The sequence below is a fragment of the Elephas maximus genome, chromosome 13 (assembly GCF_024166365.1).
Source record: "Elephas maximus indicus isolate mEleMax1 chromosome 13, mEleMax1 primary haplotype, whole genome shotgun sequence".
Lineage (NCBI taxonomy): Eukaryota > Metazoa > Chordata > Mammalia > Proboscidea > Elephantidae > Elephas > Elephas maximus.
The window spans coordinates 100171203-100186659 of NC_064831.1; the positions used below are offsets into that span (position 1 = coordinate 100171203).

Below are 15457 nucleotides of genomic sequence, written 5' to 3' on the forward strand. Positions count from 1 at the left end.
AGCGTTGAAGGACTGTGGCAATTTTAACAAGTGTTGGCAGAATTCTTGGAAAGCTATTCTTTTCCAAATGTCCTCCAGCTGATTTGAAGATCCCCCGGTGCTGGGGACTCTTGGGTGCCATTTCCCGGGAGTCCGCACACATTGGACAGTGCCCGTGGACGCATAGTTGGCTGCCTTCAACACATCAGTCAGGCTTAAGCAATGGCAAAGGCTCCTTTTGCCTGGGTCCTCCTGTAAATTTGTGCTACATCCAGAGACCTCTCTGCCTTCTTCTGAATATTGCATGATTCTCTCCTTCTGTCATGGGTCAGCAGACTCCCCAGTGGGTTGCAAATGGCTCTCTTGATTTTGTCCATGTGTTCGCGAATGTCTGGCTGAAAGCCTAGCCTTAGGGAAGTGAGTTTCTCTTCTGGGATCTCTGTCTTACTGATTTCCCCTTTTCAAAGGGTTAGTGAGGTCGATGTGTCTTGTCCTGCTTTCATGGGGGTCAAGCCAACTGCCCGGGAAACTGGAAGATGATGTGTGAACGCTCTCATCCACTGTCCTTCCTGGGTGGAAGGAAGACATTTGTGGTAAGCATCTTCAGGTCTCAGGGGATTTTTCCTGGGGAGTGATATGGCTGGGGTCAATGATGACATAATCTGTCTGGAAGAGAGACGATGACCTAAAAATCATGCTCAGAGAGGTTATGCTGAGGCCCTGTGGGAAAGTCCTTTGGCCCAGCCTTACAGATCTTCTTTAGAGCGGACTCCCATTTTGATTTCTTTCACCTGCACCAAGTAATCCAAAAGACCTGGGTGGCCGATTTTGGTCAGGTTGATTCCTTGGCTCTTTTCCTCTTTTTGTGTCCTTTAGCAAAACCTGCCTCCGAGGAGTTCACCGTTGCGAGGACAAAAGGTGAGGGATTTCCCGTGATTTGCCCTGGCCCCATCTGACACTTAGGCAAGTGAGGATACACCACAAAAGGCAGTAGGGTTTGCTGACAAGGCTGAGGCATGTCCCCTGGTGTGTGCTTGACCTTGCCTGGTTGACTAAGTGGCGGTGACGTGCGTGGGTGGATACTTAGGAATCAGAGAATCCTGAAACATGTGCGCTGGAGTCATCTGCGATAGCCTGGGTCCAAGTCCGATACGGCCTACCGAAATGGGAGAAACGGCCAACTAGAACAATGTATTTTCCCAAGATATTTATGAGATGTGAATGGCTCAGAGCTCTACAGGAGACTGGTCAACTTGCTGTAATTGAAAGCGTGTGTCAGTTGCGGCTGGACTCGCAGGATTTGCAGGTCGCTTTTCCCGTGAATCTTGAAATTGGATGAGCGACTCAGTAGTCTGATAGCTGGCTCCAGCTTTCAAGTAAAGGTAGCTGCACAGATAACTGCGTAGAAAATCTAAAGTCAGGGTCGATGCCAGGTGTGAAGGGGACACGAGGGTCAGGAGCACTTTCAGGTTGATGCCACAGGAGGTCATGTTTCCCTGGAGCTCTAGACAGTGAAAGCAGGCGTAAGTGCTGCCTTGCACATGTGCAAAGATCCCTGTTCCTACAGAGTTGGTTGGAATCCTGTAGAGGTTCCATAAGACTCCTGCTCTCTTTGTGCCAAGGAATCCTCTGATGGTTGATAAACAGGAGGAGATGTGTTCCCTGTGTTCCCATTCTTTGGGAATGAGGTGGCCTTGACTGTGTCTCTCCATGGCACAAGGGTGAAATCAAACTCTGGAAATGCCTAGTTGATTTGGGGGCCAAATTCTTGGTGAAAGCACTCTTCCGAGTGTCCCACAGCTCATTTGAAGATCCCCAGTTTTGGGAACCCTTGGATGTCATTTCCTGGAAGTGCTCGTGCACGGATCCGTGCCTGTGGACACAGATTCGGCTTCCTCGTAGACATTAGCCGGGGCTGATCAAATGAATAGCCTGTTCTTGGCTGGGACTTCCTGAGTACTTTTCTCCATTCGGAGTCCTCTATGCCTTGTCTTGATCTGGCACGCGTCTGCCTTTCTGTCAAGGGTCAGCAGTCTCACTAATGGGCGAGAAGTGTGTGTCTTGATTTCGTCCCTCTTTTGGGCTATATGTGGAAAAAGCATAGCTGTTAGGCAATGAATGTCTCTCGTCTGATGTCTGACTTACTTCTTTGCCCTTCCTCAAAGGATTGCAAGGTCGAAGCCTGTTTTCCTGCTTTCATGAGGGTCAAGCTAGTCCCCGGGAAACCGGAAGAGGATGTGCGAACCTTCTCATCCTGCGTGATTGCGGGCTGGATGGACGATATCGGTGGTGAGGAACTTGAAGACTCAGGTGATTTCTCCCGGGGATTGAGATGTCTCGGGTCAACGAAGACACCTCAACTTGTCTCCAAGAGAGATGATGACATAAAAATCATGCTCAATAGGATCCCGCTGAGGCCCAGAGAGAAACTCCTTTTCCCTAACGTTAATGATCTGCTTCAGAGTGGACCCCCGTTTGGATCCCTTTTTCCTCCACCAAGTGATCAAAAACTCCTCCCTGACCGATTTTGGTCATGCTGATTCCTTGGCTCTTTTCGTCTTTTTCTGTCATTTGGAAAGACCTGCTTTCAGGAGATTCACCACCGAAAGAACTCAAGGTGAGTGAATGATGGCGGTTCTCCCTTGTCTCTGGTGACACTTAGACAAGTGAAAATGGAGCCCAAGAGGCAGTCGGGTTTTGTGGAAAAGCTGAGACGTGTCCCCTGCTTTGAGCTTGACCTGACCTATTGACCAAGTGGCGGTGATATGCACGGGTGGATAGTTAGGAAGCACAGGAACCTAGAAGAATTTCCACTTGAGTAATTTTTGATCGTCCGGTTCCCAGTCGGGTATGTCTACGGAATTTGAGAATATTTTCAACTCTCAACTCTTTACGGGATGGGAGTGTGTAGCAGCTCTACTGGAGAAACCAGAGAGACTTGCCCTAGTTGAAAGCCTGTGTCAGTTGCGACTGGACTCTTAGGATCTCCAGGGCGTCTTTCCCAGACATCTTGGTATTGGATGAAGACTGGAGTAGCCTGATACCTCGCTGTAGCATTCAAGAAAAGGCAGCAGCACCACTACCTGAGTCAAAAAGCTAATGCCAGGCTCAATACCATTCGGTACGTGGGTCGCGAGCGTCATGACTAGTTTCAGGTTCATACCACAGGAGGTCAGGATCTGCTGACAGCCTAATCAGGCAATGCAGGCATAACTGCTGCCTTCCACATGTGGAAAGATCATTTTCTTGACAGATCTTTGGAATCTTGTAGAGATTCCATAGAACTCCTTTTCCGTGTGCCCCACGGGATCCTCTGATGCTTGATATACGGGAGGAGATGTGTTCCCTCTCTGGGGATTATTGGGGCCTGAGGTAGATTCGATTGTGTCTCTCCATGGCTCAGTGGTGAAACGAAAGCGTTGAAGGACTGTGGCAATTTTAACAAGTGTTGGCAGAATTCTTGGAAAGCTATTCTTTTCCAAATGTCCTCCAGCTGATTTGAAGATCCCCCGGTGCTGGGGACTCTTGGGTGCCATTTCCCGGGAGTCCGCACACATTGGACAGTGCCCGTGGACGCATAGTTGGCTGCCTTCAACACATCAGTCAGGCTTAAGCAATGGCAAAGGCTCCTTTTGCCTGGGTCCTCCTGTAAATTTGTGCTACATCCAGAGACCTCTCTGCCTTCTTCTGAATATTGCATGATTCTCTCCTTCTGTCATGGGTCAGCAGACTCCCCAGTGGGTTGCAAATGGCTCTCTTGATTTTGTCCATGTGTTCGCGAATGTCTGGCTGAAAGCCTAGCCTTAGGGAAGTGAGTTTCTCTTCTGGGATCTCTGTCTTACTGATTTCCCCTTTTCAAAGGGTTAGTGAGGTCGATGTGTCTTGTCCTGCTTTCATGGGGGTCAAGCCAACTGCCCGGGAAACTGGAAGATGATGTGTGAACGCTCTCATCCACTGTCCTTCCTGGGTGGAAGGAAGACATTTGTGGTAAGCATCTTCAGGTCTCAGGGGATTTTTCCTGGGGAGTGATATGGCTGGGGTCAATGATGACATAATCTGTCTGGAAGAGAGACGATGACCTAAAAATCATGCTCAGAGAGGTTATGCTGAGGCCCTGTGGGAAAGTCCTTTGGCCCAGCCTTACAGATCTTCTTTAGAGCGGACTCCCATTTTGATTTCTTTCACCTGCACCAAGTAATCCAAAAGACCTGGGTGGCCGATTTTGGTCAGGTTGATTCCTTGGCTCTTTTCCTCTTTTTGTGTCCTTTAGCAAAACCTGCCTCCGAGGAGTTCACCGTTGCGAGGACAAAAGGTGAGGGATTTCCCGTGATTTGCCCTGGCCCCATCTGACACTTAGGCAAGTGAGGATACACCACAAAAGGCAGTAGGGTTTGCTGACAAGGCTGAGGCATGTCCCCTGGTGTGTGCTTGACCTTGCCTGGTTGACTAAGTGGCGGTGACGTGCGTGGGTGGATACTTAGGAATCAGAGAATCCTGAAACATGTGCGCTGGAGTCATCTGCGATAGCCTGGGTCCAAGTCCGATACGGCCTACCGAAATGGGAGAAACGGCCAACTAGAACAATGTATTTTCCCAAGATATTTATGAGATGTGAATGGCTCAGAGCTCTACAGGAGACTGGTCAACTTGCTGTAATTGAAAGCGTGTGTCAGTTGCGGCTGGACTCGCAGGATTTGCAGGTCGCTTTTCCCGTGAATCTTGAAATTGGATGAGCGACTCAGTAGTCTGATAGCTGGCTCCAGCTTTCAAGTAAAGGTAGCTGCACAGATAACTGCGTAGAAAATCTAAAGTCAGGGTCGATGCCAGGTGTGAAGGGGACACGAGGGTCAGGAGCACTTTCAGGTTGATGCCACAGGAGGTCATGTTTCCCTGGAGCTCTAGACAGTGAAAGCAGGCGTAAGTGCTGCCTTGCACATGTGCAAAGATCCCTGTTCCTACAGAGTTGGTTGGAATCCTGTAGAGGTTCCATAAGACTCCTGCTCTCTTTGTGCCAAGGAATCCTCTGATGGTTGATAAACAGGAGGAGATGTGTTCCCTGTGTTCCCATTCTTTGGGAATGAGGTGGCCTTGACTGTGTCTCTCCATGGCACAAGGGTGAAATCAAACTCTGGAAATGCCTAGTTGATTTGGGGGCCAAATTCTTGGTGAAAGCACTCTTCCGAGTGTCCCACAGCTCATTTGAAGATCCCCAGTTTTGGGAACCCTTGGATGTCATTTCCTGGAAGTGCTCGTGCACGGATCCGTGCCTGTGGACACAGATTCGGCTTCCTCGTAGACATTAGCCGGGGCTGATCAAATGAATAGCCTGTTCTTGGCTGGGACTTCCTGAGTACTTTTCTCCATTCGGAGTCCTCTATGCCTTGTCTTGATCTGGCACGCGTCTGCCTTTCTGTCAAGGGTCAGCAGTCTCACTAATGGGCGAGAAGTGTGTGTCTTGATTTCGTCCCTCTTTTGGGCTATATGTGGAACAAGCATAGCTGTTAGGCAATGAATGTCTCTCGTCTGATGTCTGACTTACTTCTTTGCCCTTCCTCAAAGGATTGCAAGGTCGAAGCCTGTTTTCCTGCTTTCATGAGGGTCAAGCTAGTCCCCGGGAAACCGGAAGAGGATGTGCGAACCTTCTCATCCTGCGTGATTGCGGGCTGGATGGACGATATCGGTGGTGAGGAACTTGAAGACTCAGGTGATTTCTCCCGGGGATTGAGATGTCTCGGGTCAACGAAGACACCTCAACTTGTCTCCAAGAGAGATGATGACATAAAAATCATGCTCAATAGGATCCCGCTGAGGCCCAGAGAGAAACTCCTTTTCCCTAACGTTAATGATCTGCTTCAGAGTGGACCCCCGTTTGGATCCCTTTTTCCTCCACCAAGTGATCAAAAACTCCTCCCTGACCGATTTTGGTCATGCTGATTCCTTGGCTCTTTTCGTCTTTTTCTGTCATTTGGAAAGACCTGCTTTCAGGAGATTCACCACCGAAAGAACTCAAGGTGAGTGAATGATGGCGGTTCTCCCTTGTCTCTGGTGACACTTAGACAAGTGAAAATGGAGCCCAAGAGGCAGTCGGGTTTTGTGGAAAAGCTGAGACGTGTCCCCTGCTTTGAGCTTGACCTGACCTATTGACCAAGTGGCGGTGATATGCACGGGTGGATAGTTAGGAAGCACAGGAACCTGGAAGAATTTCCACTTGAGTAATTTTTGATCGTCCGGTTCCCAGTCGGGTATGTCTACGGAATTTGAGAATATTTTCAACTCTCAACTCTTTACGGGATGGGAGTGTGTAGCAGCTCTACTGGAGAAACCAGAGAGACTTGCCCTAGTTGAAAGCCTGTGTCAGTTGCGACTGGACTCTTAGGATCTCCAGGGCGTCTTTCCCAGACATCTTGGTATTGGATGAAGACTGGAGTAGCCTGATACCTCGCTGTAGCATTCAAGAAAAGGCAGCAGCACCACTACCTGAGTCAAAAAGCTAATGCCAGGCTCAATACCATTCGGTACGTGGGTCGCGAGCGTCATGACTAGTTTCAGGTTCATACCACAGGAGGTCAGGATCTGCTGACAGCCTAATCAGGCAATGCAGGCATAACTGCTGCCTTCCACATGTGGAAAGATCATTTTCTTGACAGATCTTTGGAATCTTGTAGAGATTCCATAGAACTCCTTTTCCGTGTGCCCCACGGGATCCTCTGATGCTTGATATACGGGAGGAGATGTGTTCCCTCTCTGGGGATTATTGGGGCCTGAGGTAGATTCGATTGTGTCTCTCCATGGCTCAGTGGTGAAACGAAAGCGTTGAAGGACTGTGGCAATTTTAACAAGTGTTGGCAGAATTCTTGGAAAGCTATTCTTTTCCAAATGTCCTCCAGCTGATTTGAAGATCCCCCGGTGCTGGGGACTCTTGGGTGCCATTTCCCGGGAGTCCGCACACATTGGACAGTGCCCGTGGACGCATAGTTGGCTGCCTTCAACACATCAGTCAGGCTTAAGCAATGGCAAAGGCTCCTTTTGCCTGGGTCCTCCTGTAAATTTGTGCTACATCCAGAGACCTCTCTGCCTTCTTCTGAATATTGCATGATTCTCTCCTTCTGTCATGGGTCAGCAGACTCCCCAGTGGGTTGCAAATGGCTCTCTTGATTTTGTCCATGTGTTCGCGAATGTCTGGCTGAAAGCCTAGCCTTAGGGAAGTGAGTTTCTCTTCTGGGATCTCTGTCTTACTGATTTCCCCTTTTCAAAGGGTTAGTGAGGTCGATGTCTCTTGTCCTGCTTTCATGGGGGTCAAGCCAACTGCCCGGGAAACTGGAAGATGATGTGTGAACGCTCTCATCCACTGTCCTTCCTGGGTGGAAGGAAGACATTTGTGGTAAGCATCTTCAGGTCTCAGGGGATTTTTCCTGGGGAGTGATATGGCTGGGGTCAATGATGACATAATCTGTCTGGAAGAGAGACGATGACCTAAAAATCATGCTCAGAGAGGTTATGCTGAGGCCCTGTGGGAAAGTCCTTTGGCCCAGCCTTACAGATCTTCTTTAGAGCGGACTCCCATTTTGATTTCTTTCACCTGCACCAAGTAATCCAAAAGACCTGGGTGGCCGATTTTGGTCAGGTTGATTCCTTGGCTCTTTTCCTCTTTTTGTGTCCTTTAGCAAAACCTGCCTCCGAGGAGTTCACCGTTGCGAGGACAAAAGGTGAGGGATTTCCCGTGATTTGCCCTGGCCCCATCTGACACTTAGGCAAGTGAGGATACACCACAAAAGGCAGTAGGGTTTGCTGACAAGGCTGAGGCATGTCCCCTGGTGTGTGCTTGACCTTGCCTGGTTGACTAAGTGGCGGTGACGTGCGTGGGTGGATACTTAGGAATCAGAGAATCCTGAAACATGTGCGCTGGAGTCATCTGCGATAGCCTGGGTCCAAGTCCGATACGGCCTACCGAAATGGGAGAAACGGCCAACTAGAACAATGTATTTTCCCAAGATATTTATGAGATGTGAATGGCTCAGAGCTCTACAGGAGACTGGTCAACTTGCTGTAATTGAAAGCGTGTGTCAGTTGCGGCTGGACTCGCAGGATTTGCAGGTCGCTTTTCCCGTGAATCTTGAAATTGGATGAGCGACTCAGTCGTCTGATAGCTGGCTCCAGCTTTCAAGTAAAGGTAGCTGCACAGATAACTGCGTAGAAAATCTAAAGTCAGGGTCGATGCCAGGTGTGAAGGGGACACGAGGGTCAGGAGCACTTTCAGGTTGATGCCACAGGAGGTCATGTTTCCCTGGAGCTCTAGACAGTGAAAGCAGGCGTAAGTGCTGCCTTGCACATGTGCAAAGATCCCTGTTCCTACAGAGTTGGTTGGAATCCTGTAGAGGTTCCATAAGACTCCTGCTCTCTTTGTGCCAAGGAATCCTCTGATGGTTGATAAACAGGAGGAGATGTGTTCCCTGTGTTCCCATTCTTTGGGAATGAGGTGGCCTTGACTGTGTCTCTCCATGGCACAAGGGTGAAATCAAACTCTGGAAATGCCTAGTTGATTTGGGGGCCAAATTCTTGGTGAAAGCACTCTTCCGAGTGTCCCACAGCTCATTTGAAGATCCCCAGTTTTGGGAACCCTTGGATGTCATTTCCTGGAAGTGCTCGTGCACGGATCCGTGCCTGTGGACACAGATTCGGCTTCCTCGTAGACATTAGCCGGGGCTGATCAAATGAATAGCCTGTTCTTGGCTGGGACTTCCTGAGTACTTTTCTCCATTCGGAGTCCTCTATGCCTTGTCTTGATCTGGCACGCGTCTGCCTTTCTGTCAAGGGTCAGCAGTCTCACTAATGGGCGAGAAGTGTGTGTCTTGATTTCGTCCCTCTTTTGGGCTATATGGGGAAAAAGCATAGCTGTTAGGCAATGAATGTCTCTCGTCTGATGTCTGACTTACTTCTTTGCCCTTCCTCAAAGGATTGCAAGGTCGAAGCCTGTTTTCCTGCTTTCATGAGGGTCAAGCTACTCCCCGGGAAACCGGAAGAGGATGTGCGAACCTTCTCATCCTGCGTGATTGCGGGCTGGATGGACGATATCGGTGGTGAGGAACTTGAAGACTCAGGTGATTTCTCCCGGGGATTGAGATGTCTCGGGTCAACGAAGACACCTCAACTTGTCTCCAAGAGAGATGATGACATAAAAATCATGCTCAATAGGATCCCGCTGAGGCCCAGAGAGAAACTCCTTTTCCCTAACGTTAATGATCTGCTTCAGAGTGGACCCCCGTTTGGATCCCTTTTTCCTCCACCAAGTGATCAAAAACTCCTCCCTGACCGATTTTGGTCATGCTGATTCCTTGGCTCTTTTCGTCTTTTTCTGTCATTTGGAAAGACCTGCTTTCAGGAGATTCACCACCGAAAGAACTCAAGGTGAGTGAATGATGGCGGTTCTCCCTTGTCTCTGGTGACACTTAGACAAGTGAAAATGGAGCCCAAGAGGCAGTCGGGTTTTGTGGAAAAGCTGAGACGTGTCCCCTGCTTTGAGCTTGACCTGACCTATTGACCAAGTGGCGGTGATATGCACGGGTGGATAGTTAGGAAGCACAGGAACCTGGAAGAATTTCCACTTGAGTAATTTTTGATCGTCCGGTTCCCAGTCGGGTATGTCTACGGAATTTGAGAATATTTTCAACTCTCAACTCTTTACGGGATGGGAGTGTGTAGCAGCTCTACTGGAGAAACCAGAGAGACTTGCCCTAGTTGAAAGCCTGTGTCAGTTGCGACTGGACTCTTAGGATCTCCAGGGCGTCTTTCCCAGACATCTTGGTATTGGATGAAGACTGGAGTAGCCTGATACCTCGCTGTAGCATTCAAGAAAAGGCAGCAGCACCACTACCTGAGTCAAAAAGCTAATGCCAGGCTCAATACCATTCGGTACGTGGGTCGCGAGCGTCATGACTAGTTTCAGGTTCATACCACAGGAGGTCAGGATCTGCTGACAGCCTAATCAGGCAATGCAGGCATAACTGCTGCCTTCCACATGTGGAAAGATCATTTTCTTGACAGATCTTTGGAATCTTGTAGAGATTCCATAGAACTCCTTTTCCGTGTGCCCCACGGGATCCTCTGATGCTTGATATACGGGAGGAGATGTGTTCCCTCTCTGGGGATTATTGGGGCCTGAGGTAGATTCGATTGTGTCTCTCCATGGCTCAGTGGTGAAACGAAAGCGTTGAAGGACTGTGGCAATTTTAACAAGTGTTGGCAGAATTCTTGGAAAGCTATTCTTTTCCAAATGTCCTCCAGCTGATTTGAAGATCCCCCGGTGCTGGGGACTCTTGGGTGCCATTTCCCGGGAGTCCGCACACATTGGACAGTGCCCGTGGACGCATAGTTGGCTGCCTTCAACACATCAGTCAGGCTTAAGCAATGGCAAAGGCTCCTTTTGCCTGGGTCCTCCTGTAAATTTGTGCTACATCCAGAGACCTCTCTGCCTTCTTCTGAATATTGCATGATTCTCTCCTTCTGTCATGGGTCAGCAGACTCCCCAGTGGGTTGCAAATGGCTCTCTTGATTTTGTCCATGTGTTCGCGAATGTCTGGCTGAAAGCCTAGCCTTAGGGAAGTGAGTTTCTCTTCTGGGATCTCTGTCTTACTGATTTCCCCTTTTCAAAGGGTTAGTGAGGTCGATGTGTCTTGTCCTGCTTTCATGGGGGTCAAGCCAACTGCCCGGGAAACTGGAAGATGATGTGTGAACGCTCTCATCCACTGTCCTTCCTGGGTGGAAGGAAGACATTTGTGGTAAGCATCTTCAGGTCTCAGGGGATTTTTCCTGGGGAGTGATATGGCTGGGGTCAATGATGACATAATCTGTCTGGAAGAGAGACGATGACCTAAAAATCATGCTCAGAGAGGTTATGCTGAGGCCCTGTGGGAAAGTCCTTTGGCCCAGCCTTACAGATCTTCTTTAGAGCGGACTCCCATTTTGATTTCTTTCACCTGCACCAAGTAATCCAAAAGACCTGGGTGGCCGATTTTGGTCAGGTTGATTCCTTGGCTCTTTTCCTCTTTTTGTGTCCTTTAGCAAAACCTGCCTCCGAGGAGTTCACCGTTGCGAGGACAAAAGGTGAGGGATTTCCCGTGATTTGCCCTGGCCCCATCTGACACTTAGGCAAGTGAGGATACACCACAAAAGGCAGTAGGGTTTGCTGACAAGGCTGAGGCATGTCCCCTGGTGTGTGCTTGACCTTGCCTGGTTGACTAAGTGGCGGTGACGTGCGTGGGTGGATACTTAGGAATCAGAGAATCCTGAAACATGTGCGCTGGAGTCATCTGCGATAGCCTGGGTCCAAGTCCGATACGGCCTACCGAAATGGGAGAAACGGCCAACTAGAACAATGTATTTTCCCAAGATATTTATGAGATGTGAATGGCTCAGAGCTCTACAGGAGACTGGTCAACTTGCTGTAATTGAAAGCGTGTGTCAGTTGCGGCTGGACTCGCAGGATTTGCAGGTCGCTTTTCCCGTGAATCTTGAAATTGGATGAGCGACTCAGTAGTCTGATAGCTGGCTCCAGCTTTCAAGTAAAGGTAGCTGCACAGATAACTGCGTAGAAAATCTAAAGTCAGGGTCGATGCCAGGTGTGAAGGGGACACGAGGGTCAGGAGCACTTTCAGGTTGATGCCACAGGAGGTCATGTTTCCCTGGAGCTCTAGACAGTGAAAGCAGGCGTAAGTGCTGCCTTGCACATGTGCAAAGATCCCTGTTCCTACAGAGTTGGTTGGAATCCTGTAGAGGTTCCATAAGACTCCTGCTCTCTTTGTGCCAAGGAATCCTCTGATGGTTGATAAACAGGAGGAGATGTGTTCCCTGTGTTCCCATTCTTTGGGAATGAGGTGGCCTTGACTGTGTCTCTCCATGGCACAAGGGTGAAATCAAACTCTGGAAATGCCTAGTTGATTTGGGGGCCAAATTCTTGGTGAAAGCACTCTTCCGAGTGTCCCACAGCTCATTTGAAGATCCCCAGTTTTGGGAACCCTTGGATGTCATTTCCTGGAAGTGCTCGTGCACGGATCCGTGCCTGTGGACACAGATTCGGCTTCCTCGTAGACATTAGCCGGGGCTGATCAAATGAATAGCCTGTTCTTGGCTGGGACTTCCTGAGTACTTTTCTCCATTCGGAGTCCTCTATGCCTTGTCTTGATCTGGCACGCGTCTGCCTTTCTGTCAAGGGTCAGCAGTCTCACTAATGGGCGAGAAGTGTGTGTCTTGATTTCGTCCCTCTTTTGGGCTATATGGGGAAAAAGCATAGCTGTTAGGCAATGAATGTCTCTCGTCTGATGTCTGACTTACTTCTTTGCCCTTCCTCAAAGGATTGCAAGGTCGAAGCCTGTTTTCCTGCTTTCATGAGGGTCAAGCTACTCCCCGGGAAACCGGAAGAGGATGTGCGAACCTTCTCATCCTGCGTGATTGCGGGCTGGATGGACGATATCGGTGGTGAGGAACTTGAAGACTCAGGTGATTTCTCCCGGGGATTGAGATGTCTCGGGTCAACGAAGACACCTCAACTTGTCTCCAAGAGAGATGATGACATAAAAATCATGCTCAATAGGATCCCGCTGAGGCCCAGAGAGAAACTCCTTTTCCCTAACGTTAATGATCTGCTTCAGAGTGGACCCCCGTTTGGATCCCTTTTTCCTCCACCAAGTGATCAAAAACTCCTCCCTGACCGATTTTGGTCATGCTGATTCCTTGGCTCTTTTCGTCTTTTTCTGTCATTTGGAAAGACCTGCTTTCAGGAGATTCACCACCGAAAGAACTCAAGGTGAGTGAATGATGGCGGTTCTCCCTTGTCTCTGGTGACACTTAGACAAGTGAAAATGGAGCCCAAGAGGCAGTCGGGTTTTGTGGAAAAGCTGAGACGTGTCCCCTGCTTTGAGCTTGACCTGACCTATTGACCAAGTGGCGGTGATATGCACGGGTGGATAGTTAGGAAGCACAGGAACCTGGAAGAATTTCCACTTGAGTAATTTTTGATCGTCCGGTTCCCAGTCGGGTATGTCTACGGAATTTGAGAATATTTTCAACTCTCAACTCTTTACGGGATGGGAGTGTGTAGCAGCTCTACTGGAGAAACCAGAGAGACTTGCCCTAGTTGAAAGCCTGTGTCAGTTGCGACTGGACTCTTAGGATCTCCAGGGCGTCTTTCCCAGACATCTTGGTATTGGATGAAGACTGGAGTAGCCTGATACCTCGCTGTAGCATTCAAGAAAAGGCAGCAGCACCACTACCTGAGTCAAAAAGCTAATGCCAGGCTCAATACCATTCGGTACGTGGGTCGCGAGCGTCATGACTAGTTTCAGGTTCATACCACAGGAGGTCAGGATCTGCTGACAGCCTAATCAGGCAATGCAGGCATAACTGCTGCCTTCCACATGTGGAAAGATCATTTTCTTGACAGATCTTTGGAATCTTGTAGAGATTCCATAGAACTCCTTTTCCGTGTGCCCCACGGGATCCTCTGATGCTTGATATACGGGAGGAGATGTGTTCCCTCTCTGGGGATTATTGGGGCCTGAGGTAGATTCGATTGTGTCTCTCCATGGCTCAGTGGTGAAACGAAAGCGTTGAAGGACTGTGGCAATTTTAACAAGTGTTGGCAGAATTCTTGGAAAGCTATTCTTTTCCAAATGTCCTCCAGCTGATTTGAAGATCCCCCGGTGCTGGGGACTCTTGGGTGCCATTTCCCGGGAGTCCGCACACATTGGACAGTGCCCGTGGACGCATAGTTGGCTGCCTTCAACACATCAGTCAGGCTTAAGCAATGGCAAAGGCTCCTTTTGCCTGGGTCCTCCTGTAAATTTGTGCTACATCCAGAGACCTCTCTGCCTTCTTCTGAATATTGCATGATTCTCTCCTTCTGTCATGGGTCAGCAGACTCCCCAGTGGGTTGCAAATGGCTCTCTTGATTTTGTCCATGTGTTCGCGAATGTCTGGCTGAAAGCCTAGCCTTAGGGAAGTGAGTTTCTCTTCTGGGATCTCTGTCTTACTGATTTCCCCTTTTCAAAGGGTTAGTGAGGTCGATGTGTCTTGTCCTGCTTTCATGGGGGTCAAGCCAACTGCCCGGGAAACTGGAAGATGATGTGTGAACGCTCTCATCCACTGTCCTTCCTGGGTGGAAGGAAGACATTTGTGGTAAGCATCTTCAGGTCTCAGGGGATTTTTCCTGGGGAGTGATATGGCTGGGGTCAATGATGACATAATCTGTCTGGAAGAGAGACGATGACCTAAAAATCATGCTCAGAGAGGTTATGCTGAGGCCCTGTGGGAAAGTCCTTTGGCCCAGCCTTACAGATCTTCTTTAGAGCGGACTCCCATTTTGATTTCTTTCACCTGCACCAAGTAATCCAAAAGACCTGGGTGGCCGATTTTGGTCAGGTTGATTCCTTGGCTCTTTTCCTCTTTTTGTGTCCTTTAGCAAAACCTGCCTCCGAGGAGTTCACCGTTGCGAGGACAAAAGGTGAGGGATTTCCCGTGATTTGCCCTGGCCCCATCTGACACTTAGGCAAGTGAGGATACACCACAAAAGGCAGTAGGGTTTGCTGACAAGGCTGAGGCATGTCCCCTGGTGTGTGCTTGACCTTGCCTGGTTGACTAAGTGGCGGTGACGTGCGTGGGTGGATACTTAGGAATCAGAGAATCCTGAAACATGTGCGCTGGAGTCATCTGCGATAGCCTGGGTCCAAGTCCGATACGGCCTACCGAAATGGGAGAAACGGCCAACTAGAACAATGTATTTTCCCAAGATATTTATGAGATGTGAATGGCTCAGAGCTCTACAGGAGACTGGTCAACTTGCTGTAATTGAAAGCGTGTGTCAGTTGCGGCTGGACTCGCAGGATTTGCAGGTCGCTTTTCCCGTGAATCTTGAAATTGGATGAGCGACTCAGTAGTCTGATAGCTGGCTCCAGCTTTCAAGTAAAGGTAGCTGCACAGATAACTGCGTAGAAAATCTAAAGTCAGGGTCGATGCCAGGTGTGAAGGGGACACGAGGGTCAGGAGCACTTTCAGGTTGATGCCACAGGAGGTCATGTTTCCCTGGAGCTCTAGACAGTGAAAGCAGGCGTAAGTGCTGCCTTGCACATGTGCAAAGATCCCTGTTCCTACAGAGTTGGTTGGAATCCTGTAGAGGTTCCATAAGACTCCTGCTCTCTTTGTGCCAAGGAATCCTCTGATGGTTGATAAACAGGAGGAGATGTGTTCCCTGTGTTCCCATTCTTTGGGAATGAGGTGGCCTTGACTGTGTCTCTCCATGGCACAAGGGTGAAATCAAACTCTGGAAATGCCTAGTTGATTTGGGGGCCAAATTCTTGGTGAAAGCACTCTTCCGAGTGTCCCACAGCTCATTTGAAGATCCCCAGTTTTGGGAACCCTTGGATGTCATTTCCTGGAAGTGCTCGTGCACGGATCCGTGCCTGTGGACACAGATTCGGCTTCCTCGTAG

The 15457-nt window shown here is 49.3% G+C and overlaps 9 non-coding genes across 9 annotated transcripts; all 9 read left to right on the top strand.

Moving 5' to 3' along the window:
• Positions 1–622: 622 nt before the first annotated feature.
• Positions 623–700, top strand: LOC126057918 (small nucleolar RNA SNORD115). The gene has a single exon (XR_007512991.1). It is a non-coding gene; the product is annotated as a small nucleolar RNA SNORD115 (small nucleolar RNA).
• A 1618-nt stretch (positions 701–2318) lies between these two features.
• LOC126057423 (small nucleolar RNA SNORD115) lies at positions 2319–2399 on the top strand. Its single transcript, XR_007512512.1, has one exon. It is a non-coding gene; the product is annotated as a small nucleolar RNA SNORD115 (small nucleolar RNA).
• A 1617-nt stretch (positions 2400–4016) lies between these two features.
• Positions 4017–4094, top strand: LOC126057919 (small nucleolar RNA SNORD115). Its single transcript, XR_007512992.1, has one exon. It is a non-coding gene; the product is annotated as a small nucleolar RNA SNORD115 (small nucleolar RNA).
• Positions 4095–5712: 1618 nt separating this feature from the next.
• On the top strand, positions 5713–5793 carry LOC126057424 (small nucleolar RNA SNORD115). Its single transcript, XR_007512513.1, has one exon. It is a non-coding gene; the product is annotated as a small nucleolar RNA SNORD115 (small nucleolar RNA).
• A 1617-nt stretch (positions 5794–7410) lies between these two features.
• On the top strand, positions 7411–7488 carry LOC126057920 (small nucleolar RNA SNORD115). The gene has a single exon (XR_007512993.1). It is a non-coding gene; the product is annotated as a small nucleolar RNA SNORD115 (small nucleolar RNA).
• Positions 7489–9106: 1618 nt separating this feature from the next.
• LOC126057425 (small nucleolar RNA SNORD115) lies at positions 9107–9187 on the top strand. The gene has a single exon (XR_007512514.1). It is a non-coding gene; the product is annotated as a small nucleolar RNA SNORD115 (small nucleolar RNA).
• Positions 9188–10804: 1617 nt separating this feature from the next.
• Positions 10805–10882, top strand: LOC126057921 (small nucleolar RNA SNORD115). The gene has a single exon (XR_007512995.1). It is a non-coding gene; the product is annotated as a small nucleolar RNA SNORD115 (small nucleolar RNA).
• Positions 10883–12500: 1618 nt separating this feature from the next.
• On the top strand, positions 12501–12581 carry LOC126057426 (small nucleolar RNA SNORD115). Its single transcript, XR_007512515.1, has one exon. It is a non-coding gene; the product is annotated as a small nucleolar RNA SNORD115 (small nucleolar RNA).
• A 1617-nt stretch (positions 12582–14198) lies between these two features.
• On the top strand, positions 14199–14276 carry LOC126057922 (small nucleolar RNA SNORD115). Its single transcript, XR_007512996.1, has one exon. It is a non-coding gene; the product is annotated as a small nucleolar RNA SNORD115 (small nucleolar RNA).
• The last annotated feature ends 1181 nt before the right edge of the window (positions 14277–15457 follow it).